This window comes from Pezoporus wallicus, unplaced genomic scaffold (assembly GCF_028554395.1).
Source record: "Pezoporus wallicus isolate ANWC-B61680 ecotype Strahan unplaced genomic scaffold, APGP_CSIRO_Pwel_v1 contig_3952, whole genome shotgun sequence".
Classification (NCBI taxonomy): domain Eukaryota; kingdom Metazoa; phylum Chordata; class Aves; order Psittaciformes; family Psittacidae; genus Pezoporus; species Pezoporus wallicus.
The window spans coordinates 4,829,817-4,843,282 of NW_026635034.1; the positions used below are offsets into that span (position 1 = coordinate 4,829,817).

At 43.2% G+C, this 13,466-nt stretch overlaps 1 protein-coding gene across 2 annotated transcripts in view; it reads left to right on the forward strand.

The window, feature by feature from the left end:
* The first annotated feature begins 3,136 nt into the window (after positions 1 to 3,136).
* ZFAND6 (zinc finger AN1-type containing 6) overlaps positions 3,137 to 13,466 on the forward strand; it is a 33,357-nt gene continuing 23,027 nt past the window's right edge. For both annotated transcript variants that reach the window (XM_057426045.1, XM_057426128.1), the window contains exon 1: positions 3,137 to 3,230. The gene's annotated coding sequence lies outside the window, so the exon portion shown is untranslated. The remainder of the gene's footprint in view (positions 3,231 to 13,466) is intronic.

A 13,466-nucleotide genomic window follows, 5' to 3' on the forward strand; every position in this document is an offset into this window, starting at 1 on the left:
GGGTAGAACGGATGACAGGCCGCTGTCCCTTTAAATACCATTTAGTGGTTCGCGTCGCCGCCGTCTCCTTGTAATAATTAGTCGCGGGCCGTAGCTCCGCCTCTTCGCGGCCTCCCTTCCTGCGCTCCGCCAATCAGCGCCCGACCGCGTCACTCTGAGGGCAGCGAAACACGGAGAAAAGGAAAAAAAAGTTTGGTGAGGAGCGGTCGCGGCCCGGTGGAGCGGGCGGGCGGCGGCAGGACGCGGCGGGCCCGGAGGCAGGTGAGGGGACAGCTGCCGGGCTGGGGGCCGGCGGAGGGAGCGGCTGCGGGCCGGCGGTCCCGCTCTGCGCTGGGGCAGGTGGGGCGTCGGCCGCCCGCTGGCCCATGGGGAGCGACGGGGGGTGAGGGCTTAGGCACGGGCTCTCCTCGCACCCCTTTCTCGCTCCGCTGACCCGCTTATCCGGCGGGCTCCGGGCTGCGAGGCGGTGGTGAGGCCGGACCGGGCGCAGGGCCCTGGGGCTCCTTTTCTGCCTTTTTTGGTCGTTCCTTCCTCCTCCCCGCACCCCCCCGCCGCGCAGCTCCTCGCTGCGTGCGCAGGAGCCATCCCAGGGCAGAGGTGTTTGTACTCGTGTCCTTGGGTGGAAGGCGAGAGGCGGCCGGGCGGCCCCGGCGCACCGCCAGCCCTGCGCCCGGCCCCGGCCCCGCGGTCGTTTTAGCGTGGCCGGTGAGGAGCCGGAGGCGAGGCCTCCCCGGCCGGTGGGTTCCTGAGCTGCTGCGGGGGATCGTACCCGAACTGGTAGCTGTGCCCTGCAAGTAACGGGGGCTTCCCCCCGGCTCTTGCCTTGGCCTTCTCCCCGGATTCGGCTGTTGGAGGCAGCAGTCGGGGCATGTGTTTCTGCTCTTCGGTTAAGTTCAGTGCAGCGGTTTTGGCTGGGTTGGGGACATGATTGTTTAGGCAGCAACATGCAGTTTGTGTTGTGGCACCCTTCCTCTTAAATCAAGGGTTTAAGCCTACAGCAGGTTGTCATCTTTTTGAGTTTTACTGTACAAAAAGCTTCTGTTCCTGTGTTCACCCCTGTGGAAGTTTAGCCGAACTTCTAGGCTCTACACAAAAGCCTGGAGTGAGGGGCGTGAATATCCACTCGTGTTTCCACAGGATGTTAGGATGGAGGATCTTAAAAAAGAAAAACAGCTAATTATTTTCCTTCCAGTAACAACAGCAAAATACAGACGCTTCCACCAAATGTGCTGATGTAATGTGGAGGCATTTGGCAAAACTGATAGTAGCTACTTTTCCCCCCATGTGGACTGACTTAAAGCGCACCGTTGTGTTCTGAAGTCCATTCCCTGGATGTTTGTCCAGGCTTGTCCTGTAATAGGTGTCATTGCGTAAGGGTTACGGGTAGTGAAGAGCATGTAGGGTTTCCTTCATTCTTGTATGGATCTTATGGGCACATCTTAACTGCGCCAAGCTATGCTGAAGAGAGAAGGGTGCAGCTTGGTAAACTGCCCTATGGACTTCACGGGGGTGTGGAAATCAAAAAGAAACTGTTCTCTTCCTCCTCTTGCTTCCAAGCAAATGATTTTGTTTGTCTGATGTCGCCTTAATTTCTTTCATAGAGTGCTAATCCTGTTCTGAACTGTGGATGGTAACTCAACAATTGAGGAAACAAATATGTCAATTCCTTCCTTAGTCTCTTTCCTATCTCTTCTTTAACTTTTATAGCTTTGCTCTTTGAATTCTGCCTGATTTGTTTATCTAGTGCTGAGGTATTTACACCTGTTCTTTATATTAATCACCTCACCCAGAACAAGGGCACTGGCTCTTCTCTGATCTGCCATATATTCAGGCTAAAATAAGTGTGTGTTATAATGATTTCTGTTGCTTATGATACCCAGTAGCAAAGTCTGTGATCTATCAGTGGCACAATTCCTTGGGTTTACTACTTTCCAGATAGAGAGAACAAGTTCTTCACTTCTGAAGAAACCATCTCCTGTGTATTTCATAGGATACCTCTTAAAATACTTTTTTTGCCTTATAAAGCTATGAATCTTGTTAAAATAATAACAGATTAAAATAAATTTACTCCTTGACTAATCATGAATTTATGGCAGAAATGAGCAACATTGTATGTTGCATAATACACTTGTGAGAGTGTGATCTGAGAATGCAAGTTTGCATTTCAACTCCTTACTACTTTATGGCCTCAGATGGCACATTGAAAACCTTATACAAATAGCTTGAAAGAGATAGTGGCAAGTTATCAGAGAGAGAGTAGCATTAACGCAAACTACTGAAAAGTTGCTATGGTTACAGATAAAGGTAATCCCTGTTTCTGTGAAAGTGTCCTTTTGTAGCAGCTATATTAATCAGTCTGATTTCTGAGAGTTGTAAGTATGCAAACTTCTGGCTCCATTTTCTTGGCAGCTAATAGCTATGCAGCTATTCTTTTTATGTTTTCTAAATAGTGAATGGGTTATGACTTGCATTCAAGATACTTGATTTAAGGTACAAAGAGTATAGGTTACACATAAATGTAGCTGGACCATGCTAAATTCAATGAAAACTTTAGTATGCTTTTTTTTCCTTCCACTCGAGGTATCTGATATCAAGGCAGAGTCTTCTAAAATGCCTAGATACTGTCCCAAGGACTCTGACTGAAGCAAGTGATGTGGCCATCTATTACTGGAGGCCTTGGTGGTGTAGCTGTACAAGGTAGATCTAATTCCATGTCCTGATTTAAAAAAACCCTCAAACATAACAACAGATAAAGAAATAATTGAACACACGCCCCAAACAAAAAAAACACTACCAAAAAACCAGTCTTGAAACCAAACCAACATGGCAACTGTTGAGAGCAATTGAGACCTGTTACAGATGTGCAGCTTTATAAGCCAAGAGGTAAAAGGGAAGGGGGGAAGGAATGATTCTCTTAGTGTCTTATTCGTGTATCAAAGGAGGCAGTTGGAATTTAACACATGGATGAGCTTTCAAGTTCCTGGGGTGGATAAGCTTTGGGTGGTTTGAAGGAGCTGCTAAGACTTACAGGGGAATGTGTTTGTCTGATGCATCTGTACTGCTGTCCAGACAACTAACCAGTCCCCCCTGATGAAGACCCAGTATTTACCACATGCACATCTTTTGTTGTTTCCAGATTTGATTACTGCAGTACAGCAGCATATCTTGGATTGAAAGCAGCAAGAGGAAATCTCCAAGTTCTTCAAGACTACTGGAATCTCATCTGTCTGGTATGTTCTCTCTAGACTCCTGGAATAGCAAGCTGAATTCTTTGTATGCAAGGGCCTCCTTAGTTACTTCTAAGAAGTCTGAAGTGTCTAGGATCTTGGCTTTTTATCAGCAACTTCATTCTTGGGAATGAATGTGTTATGTATTGCTGGGGTTGTGTATAAGATTGATTTTGGTAATAGTGTTTGTAGTGGCACAATGAATCTATTGGCTCTAGAACCTTCAGTGAACATATACTCTGAACTTGTTTTCATCTTGCTGATCCAGCCTGAAAATCTCAGGTGCTTTTGCAGACTATAAAAACTACAATCAAATTGGAGAGTCAGTTGCTAATTGATTATCTAGAGACTGCCCACTGGTGTATTGAAGACACATGAAAATGAATGTTTCTTCCATCAGACAGGAAATTTTCTCCCGCTGTCCTTAAGTAAACATGGCCCTCATGAAGTCTGTGTTGTTCAGCTTTGATTAAAAAATGATTACTAATGTCTCAGTCATCTCTGAAATGCCCAAGTTCTGAAATTGCTACATATATAATACAGCAAGTTTGAGGACTATTGTTTATAAACAGGATTGCAGCATCTGAGGGTATGAAAGGAATGGGAAGCTAAACATTACTTTTAAGGCTGTCTCTAATAATAAAAAAGCTGAAAGAGCTGTGATTGTTTGAAAATAATAAAAGCTTCATTACATGCCATCTTGCTGACATAACTGACAACCAGAGGGTAAAGTCCTTTTCTACAATGCAAGTTCAGTATGTGTGTGCAGCAGTTCAGTTGCTTTGCTACTTATTAACGTGTACAGAATCCAGGAGGTGCAGTGTATTTTAAGACTGTGAAAAACAGGTGCAGAATGTGAGGAAAGCTGTTGTGCTTCACACTGATCTGTTTGGAACCAGGCAGCGAGTAACCATTTCTTCATCTAATCCCTGAACAGCCATCACATGTACCTTTTGATCGCTACTATTCTGGTCTCTGAACTGGTGACTTGAAGATAAAAGGCTCTGTTCTTGATCTCTTGAGCCGTTGAGTCCTCCAAACTTGTTGTCTTCTCTATGTGTAAGATTGTAGAACAAATGGCCTTTTAGCTGTTCCATGATTACGGCAGTCAAGTGAGGTGCTTTCTCTTGTTACTGTCAGTGCAAAGTTTGGTGGCAGCAAACTAAAGCTTTCCAGTGCTGGTGTCAAAACTTCCCTGCTTAATGGACTTGCAGCTGCAGTCTGCTGTTTTGGGGTGGTTTTCTGCATTGTGACAGATGTAAGAGTGGACTTTAAAGTGGTGCCTCTGCATTTTCTTCAAAATGTGTATTCACAGGGAAACCAGGTTGGTTATGTACAGAAATTGAGCTTATAAATTAGGCTTCTAAATATCTAGTTTCACTAGCCCCCCTTCAGCATAGGATAATACCTTGAATAGCAATTTTTTTGTCTGGATTTCCAACATCTACAGATGTGTTTACCTGTGATTTGTAGTGCAGTGAGGCAGTGAACCTCATTTGCATGTCCCACTTCACAGATTTTTTTATTAGTCTTCTGTGAGGATAGCATATTACTCTTGTGGCATTCTTCCTGTGATAGTTTTGTGTTGGTTTGTTTTGGTTTGGGTTTTTGTTTTGCTTTAAATGAGATGAGGTAAGCAAATCTAGGAGGTCAGTGTTGAATAGGGGAGAATCTGCTTTACCGTTCCCCTTATGTTCTGGGTAAACCCTGCTCTTGCTTATCAGAAGCTGGTCAAACTTCTGCCAGAGCAGTGACTCAGAGGCAGATGGAAGGGTCTGATGAGCACCGGAGTTGGCCAGAGTGTGTGACTGGGGGTTGAAAATTAGGTGAGAAAAAAAGAATGAAACTTCTCACTTGTAGTGATAAGGAGCTGCTAGTTGCCTGTGTAACAGAAGCATGAGCTGAAATGTGGCCTGGTTGGTGATAAACATTACTTTTCCTCACTGTTGCAGTTGCAAGGTGGCTGGATGTCTGTGGTAGCATACAAAGCTGGGAAGTTTTGGTGTAATATGTCTGGCTTGGGTTTCTATTTTTCCTCCCCTTTTGAAAGTACTTAAACAATAATGCTGACTTTAGGCTTGTCATGGCCTCTTCTAGCATTAGGTGGTTTTGATTGATAAGACATGTGACTTCTGCTGTTGGTTTTTATGGGCCTAAATTTAATGTGTTTTAAACTTGAAGCTTTCCAAGATCGATTACTGAAATGCTTAGAGGGTGTTTTACTGGTATGTGTTATTTGCATGAACTGTTTTCTTGGATTTGATTGCTTAGATAATGTTTGGTCAAAAAATGTGTCATGTAAGTGGCCTCTGAGTTATCCTCAGGGGACCTGATTAACTTCTAGTCTACTGACTCATGCAGGGCACTGAATTCAGGTGTAAAGGTTAAGGTCTGTTTCTCTCAGGTTATATTTTGGGTTCTGTAGGCGAAGTTATGCAAATACTGATAATTCCATTTGTGTAGTGTTTACTACTTGGTAACTTAAAACTGCATGAGCTGCTGATTTTCAGTCCTATTTGGATTTGTGGTGTGATAGATTGCCCTAAAATAGAATGTAGCACTACATGTGCTGTTTGACCGTTTTAGAAGAATTAAATGTCCTTCCAGAAGGTGTGTTTTATGCTCTGTTGGTGCATGCATCGCAGCTCAGGGGAGTACTTGGCTGTAAATATTTTCCCTGATGCTGGGTGGTATTTGCAGTAAAGCAGATTTGCTAAAATGTCTTGGGCTTTATCAGTCAGCATTAGGAAAGTTACAACAGATACTCATTTTGTGGTACAGGCAGAAGGTGAAGGGAAGGCGGGCTGCTCCAGCACTGGAAGAGGAAAGTGGGAAGAACTAAAACGGGGTGCCTGCACAGTACAAACTGAACCCAAATGTGCTTACACTGAGTGCTGCATCTTCCCCTAGCTTTATACCTTTAATTATTTTACACTAAACATGTGACAGTGTTTTATACAAGGCAGCCTTGCTGTGCAGGTAAGTGGTGTGTAGCCATGATGATACTTGTGGGTTGCAGGGGGAGCACTGGTGGTGTTTTGGCTCTTCCCCAGCTTGCTTGTTTGGAATGGGACAAGGTGTCACATCTGCACCTGTGAAATACTTACTAAGCCTTGTTTTGGTTTTACTCTTCTTGCATGTTCCAGACATTCCACTTGATAGATGGGTGGAGAACTGCATCAGTGTTTTATGTTGTGGAAAAAAAAAGACTTTTCACCTAAACAAGAGGTTTTTGTGTAGTGCTGAGAGGAAGTTATGCTGTGAGAAATGCTCTGGATTGTAAGAATCTGAACAGGGTCTTGCAAATGTGTTCAGTCAAGTGAAGCCTGAATAAGCACAAAAAGTTTCTGGCAGAGCCATGGTACCTTGTGAGATGGAGACGGTCGCTTCCTGCGGAGCTCCTCTTGTGCTGACTCACGCTTTCAATTGAAACAAGCCTTGGGAACGGGCATCCCCACGTATTTTTAGCCAGGGTTACTAACTGATGTAGTGTGCCCGGCTTCGCGGGGTAACTCCAGCCACCCTCTAAGAGTGGATGGGCGCAAACCCCACGTCTAATTTACCCTGTAAGTAGAGCAAGCCGCAGTTGTGTAACTGCAGCGGGAGAAGCATTTCCACCTCGCTCGCCTGCTCTCCTCACCCCAACCCATCCGGCCGGAGAGCAGCGTGCAGGGTCGGGGTGGGTGCCCGCAGAGACCGGTGCTGCCGCTCGCAGGGGCACTCTCCGGAGCTGGCTCGGGGCGACGCGTGGCCAGAGGCTGTAGTTTGTCACAACCCGGAGCGGGGTCCTGTCCCTTTAAGAACCCGCTCTCCCAGGGTGTTCTAACCCGCCCAGCCTAACCTGCTAGCAAGGAAAAGTTCTTTAAATAATGGATACGCCGCTCCACCAATCGGGGAGCGGAGCCTGGCTGCTGGGGCGGGGCTTTCTCTCCTCGACCAATCGTGGCGGGGGAGGTGGGGCTGAGCGTCCAGGCTAGGTTGCGCCGAAGTGCAGCTCCAAGTGAAGTTAATCTGGGGTGAAGCAAACAGCAAATTGAGGCGATTTCGGGGGTAGGAATTTTCCGGTTCTAATCGTGTCGTGTGGTGTTATTTCGCCCTCCGGGGCAGCGAAGTTCATGTGCGTGGGGCTTTTTCTCCATTGTTCGCTTTCTGATGATGGCAGGATATTAACATTTATGCAGGGAAGCAGAACAAAAGGGCTCTTTAGACAGGAAATAAGGTGTTGAGAGGTTCAAACTTGACCGAGTTTTCTTTTCTCATCTGTTTGCTTGCACCGGGTGTTTACGCGTGGAAAGATCAAGTCCTTCCAGCTTATCTTATGGAGAAATATTAATTCTAAAATAGGGAGGATAACGCTGCTGGTTTGGAGTTACACAATGTTACAGGAAGAGAGCTCGTTTTTAACTCTAACTTCTCTGATTCTGATGAGATTTCGGCTAACTAATGATGACAGCTGCCGCGGGATTATTCAGTGATAGCATTTGCTCCAAGTCATTTGTCTTAAATTGTCTTTTGTTGTATCACTGAGGACGGCTGTGCTGTTGTCTGTATGTTTGTTCTTGATGAGATGAATGTCTCGCAGGTCTTTAGCATTTAGAACAAAGATCTGTAAAAACTATGTCGAACACTGCATTTTTTTTTTCTCTTTATAATCAGTTTGTAGAGTATCAAGGTCTCTCAGACCTCTGATTACAACTACAGGCAGGGGAATTAAGTGTTACTGCTCTGTGTTGAAGCTACAGCCCTTCCAGCAAGGGAAAAAAAAGAGGGGGAGGAGATTATTTTCCTTTGGAATTGGTCAGAGTCTCTTTTGAATCCTGTATTGGCCGTTGCTAGCAGGTGTTTTCTGTGAGGGAAGATTTATTTTCAGTTTCTGTACCAAGTTTATCGTGAATGATATTTTTATTTGGTGACACTTTATGCATCTGAAGGGTCTCCAGGAACAGGAAAAGTACGATTTGCCACGGGTGGCATGGGATAGAGTGAGAGGGAGGAGAGCAGGAAGTGGCGAGTCAGGAAGCAGGGGGATTTAACGAGAATGAAGACTTTCTTTTAATTGTCATCCTTTCTGTACCTTTGACAAGTATGTTAGATGAGGCCATGTACAAAACAGTGCTTTCAGAATGGGAAATGTATTTTCTTCCATAAATACTTTATTTTTTTATAGAAAACACTTGTGTCTAGATACAGCTGCTCCTGGGAATTGGAAATAAATACTCATAGGCCTGATACTTGTTGAGTCTGAGGAGTTTGATGTGGGTCCTCTCATTTTTCAAGAGGATAGAAGAATGGATGTGAAAATGGAGCAACAGTCTTCCAAATGGCAGTGGAGAGCAATTGCTTAGACCTCCACTGGATGTAAACAAGTGTGATTATTAATGTATACTTCTTTGTTTCAGTTTCACATTGAGCCATTTTGCTTTCTCCCAACAGGCTGGGTATGGATTACTTTTCTGTATGTCAGTGTCTTAACATTTTGGCATTTTGCCAAGCTTCAGTGGCTTATAGGTCTGAATTACTAATTCACTCTGCTGTTTTTATCTGTTTATAGCATTTTCTAATGTTCCAGATTGTATTTAAACCCTGGAAATACTACTTCAGAATGAGCAGTGACTGTATATGGTGGTTTAGCTGAGAGGTAGTCCAAATCTTGTGTATCAGGGGAGATACTTAAGACTGGGGTATGTGAGTGTTTAAATCCCTGGATTTTGATTAATTTCTTAACTTGCAAGTGCTGCTAGGCCTCGACTGAGTGGCATGGGCAGATGTCTGAGGTGAGGACAAGAATAATAATATAGTTTGCTGTAATTTCTGTAAACATATTATGAACATGTGTATTAGACTTAAACAAAAGGAAGCAAATTTCAGTATTTGTGTGCTTTTAAATACTACATTTAACCAAAAGCTGGTTTTGCTTAGGACAGGAAAACAACTGAATACATGAGGCAACTTGGTTCATATTGCTTGATGATTGAGCAGCCATTCTTCTTGGGTCCCCTCTGCCCCCCAACTTAGGAAAGATATATTATCTTGGACTGATTTTCTTGATTTATTCTCCGCAGAAGTGCAATGCTCAACTCTCTCAGCACATGTATACAATTCTAATGTAGGCTGTTTGTAGAAAGCAAATCTGCCCTAAAGGATAAACACACCACTCTGCTGGCACAGCTGTACAACTTCTGTATTCAGGCTACAGCAAATGTTTCTTGCCTGCATTCAGAGCTGTCGCTGGCAGGACCTGTGTTGTCCCTGCATGACAATTGGTTGTTCCAGCACTTCTTATTCATAAAACCTTCTCCTGCACATGCATCTGCAGGATCTTAAACACTGTGAATGTGTTGTGTGCTGTGGGATTTATGTGTCTGCTTTTTGTGCCAGGATAGAATATACATCTCTGTGAATAAGAGGTTCTTAGAAGGCATTGTAAACCTGTGTGCAAAATGCAGAACCAAATTTGATCTCCCTTGTTTATGAGGTAGCGGGAATCTGTGATCCACTGACTGTTGGTGGCACTTTCTAGTCATGAAGTGGGGTGACGCACCATGTGCTGGGTTTGTAACCCTGTGCTTTGGTACTGTTTAATACTACTTGGAGAAGGCTGCATGCCTCTCTCCCATGGGATGATCTCTGAAACGTGCCTGGAGCCTTAGGGAGGGCAGGCATCCATCCTGTGAGCTGTGACATAGGCTGCAGCTCCCTGCTTGCTGAGAGCCCTCTGCTACACACAGGGGCCTCCTGCCACTCTTCCTGCAGAGTGGGTCATATGAGCACTAGAGGCAAAGCCAATAGGCTGGCTTAAATAATTTTAATTAGTGGCTCTAGCCAACCCAACTGGCTCTTTTCTTCCTCTCTTTCTCCCCCTATTCCCCAAGTGGTTTAGTGATCATTTCTGCTAATTGCTGTGAGCCCAAGGCAGAAGGGAGTGGGGGAGAGGAGTAATGTCATCTTGGAGAGTTTCAGCTATATCTGAAAAGGGACGTCTGCCCATAGTTGTAGAGGTGAGGTTAGGCCCATTAAGTACTTTGCTTGCAGTTTCTAGGAAAGCTATAGTGAAGGAGTGAGCTCAGGAGCTGCTGATCATCCCAGCTTGTTGCAGGGAAGGTTAGTACTGCAGGGACGGCCCTCTCCTGAAGATACAAGGGCTCCTTGCAGAGATAGTTGGCCTCCTGTGGTGTGAAGCTCAGCCTGGGTGGGGCAGATGATCTGGCCAGTGATGTTTACACTGTAATAAGGTTTTGTGAAAATAAGCAGTTAATTACACATGACCTACAAAGGAATAAAAATAGCTTGGATCTCTTCTTGCTTTACAATCCCTTTAACAGAGGCATGAAACACTTGGGATTTTTAAACCTGCTTTTTTTTTTTTTACCTTTAGAAATATCAGGAACATTAAGTCTTCCTTCCCTGTTCTTGGTAGATGTCTCATATGTGTCATAAGCTTCTCAGCCCTTAATTGAAGGGGTGGGGTGATGTATTTTTAACAGATCCCTTCTTCCAACTGTGTTTATAGGCCTTTTGAGCTAAACAGATTAGCAAAAACAAAAACTTTGACAGTGCAAAAATGTTCTTCTTAATCAACTTGTGTTTTCTTGGTCATTCTCCAGCTGTTGACAGAAACTGAGTTTTTCATTTTAAAATAACTTTTTTGGCTATTAAATCATGTATTGAGACATAAACTGAATTAAATCCTCACTTAATCCATCTTCTGCTCCATTTATATTGACTCAATCTTCTGAGTATTACTTAGGAAATACTCAAAAAATGAGTGCTCATTTGTCTAAAAATAGCTCCTTTTTAAACAGCAGTTTTACTAAACTCACAGCTTTTCCTTTAATGTAATCTTGCAGAAGCCAGAACTGTCTCCATGCTAAAGACCACCCCTGATCAGCTATTCTGCCTTGTCAGGGTGTATTTATATCACAGGACTCTAACCTTCAGGATACGGTATTTGTCAGTCTGAAACATAATAATGCTGTATCTGAAGACCTAAACTATAAACAGTGTGGCTGACTTGGCAGGTCCTGGCTACCACCTGAGCAGTATAACTAGCCCAGGGTTTAAGACAGCACTACACTGGTGTGTCCTGTGGTTCATGATGCTAATGCATTTTTAGCTTTGTGAAGGATTAGGAAAACAAATACAAACATAATAATAAAATTGGAGGGGGAGCTTAATAGTATTTTTGAGATAGAAGTGAAGTGCTTTCAGCTTGTTTAAACATTTTGCATTGGATGTGCTGTTTTTAAACAAGGACTGAAGATTTCACCATTAACTTGAGCAAGGCAGGCAGTTTGTGTGTGTGCCACTGAATATAATTGGTCTGATGAAAGCAGAATATTGCATGGGGAATGCAGATATGTTCCACTTGAAGTTTTGAATTGTATTTGCACGTAAGAGGCAAGAGAGACCTACAGATTCTGCAGGCAAAGATACAGAATTTCAGTACCTAATTTGGACATATTCATGCCTTTTTATATACAAAAGGCTGTCTTTGAGTTAGATTTCAAAAGAAAACATTGAGTGAGTTGTTGATAGTGCTGTTTTGAGGGTGGGGTGGCAGGGGAGATAGGAGACTGCCCAGGAGGGTTAAATTGTTTCTCTGTTATACCCTGAATGAATTTAACATGTTTTTTTCTAAAACCATATCTAGAATCAAGGCCTTAATGCAGTGTTATGTTACCACACAGCGGAATGTTTTCTGTGCCAGCAGAATGACCTTGTATTGGAATCTGCACCATTACTATGGTAGGGGCAAAAGAAGTGGCTGTATTTGAGTGTTAAACTGAAACCTTTGGAGATGGTTCTTCCTGCCTAGTTCCTTCAGAATTGGGTAAGAAGCTTGAGGTAGCTTTTGTTGCCGATACAGGAATATTTTCTAAGTGAACTTCACCAGACTTACGTTGGGATTGTGCTATCCAGGTGGTATGCTAGTATGATGTACTAGTGAATGTTGGTGTGAAGTCCTTGAATGAAGTGATTTTGTAGGTATTAATTAGAATTAGTTATCAAACAAATACTGTTGTTCTGGTGAAAAGTAATTATTTTAGTGTTTACTGATATCAAAACAGTTCAATTATTAATTTACTAAGAAGGAAAAAAATAACAATGTGGCAATATGGAAGGACTTACTGGGAACATTTTTTAGGGATGAGACTATAGAATTGCTCCATAGGGTTGTTTTGAATATCAGTGTATTTTCATGGGGTTTGTTTAAAGTATCCTGGGGGAGGAGGAAGGCAGCATTAGTAACAACAGGTCAAGGTAGGTGTATTATTACTTACATAACAAATTGTCAGCAGAGTGTGACAAACTGTGCAGGGCTGAGATTAGTGCTGAGATCAAGGAGTGTTTGATTTGCTGTGGACTGGACTGGCAGCCATGTATGAGGGATATTTTTCTTTCCAAATAGGTCTAGTCATACTGGACTTTAATGTTTTGAGTGAGAGTTGAAATTCTTAAGCATAGCAATGAAGTAATTCTCTGGCTTTAAAACATCTTTTGTTAAAAACAACAAAAATTTGATTTCACACTCTGGTCACTTAACTGATTGTGTTGTCTTCTTGCATTTGCTTTTTCTTTTGGTGTCTATGAAACTTTTGACTGTTACCTATGGTCTCTCTTACTGCAAGAATTAGATTGTTATTCTGCAAAGTCATCATGTGACTGATCTGTGGTCTTAAGTTTATACCCAGTCATTCTTTATATAAATAAATCCTGATTAGTTGCTATCCACTTACCCTCCTTTTATCCCCCACTGCACATTCGGAATGCTTGAAATACCTGTGTGCTCTGAGGAGTACCTCTGTCCTTGCTGCAGCTTTGACACCTGAATTTCTCAGACTGTCTAGGCCTGAGATGAAGGATTTGACTCTTCTTTGTATGTCCTGATAGCTTTTTCTGGTGAACTTAGGCAGGGTGGCATATACAGAGTAAAATACATGTTGCAGTGTTGCTGGGTTTGCTTTAGTAGTATTGAGTTAGTTGTTTAAAATGGGAAAGTCCTCTCTTGAAACCTGAGGTTATGCATTAAAATTAGTGATTTTAACATAGGGGATACAGATACTGTTCAACAGTAGTGTGAGGCTTTTTGTCCTAACCAAAAGAGTATGAGACAGGAGAGAGATCTGTGGGACAGTGTTAAGGCATTGGGCTTTTGTTTTTCAAGCCATACCAAGGACATGGTACTTGTGGAATTAACCTGGTATGAGCAGCAGCTAGATGCCTGTGAATGCATCTTTA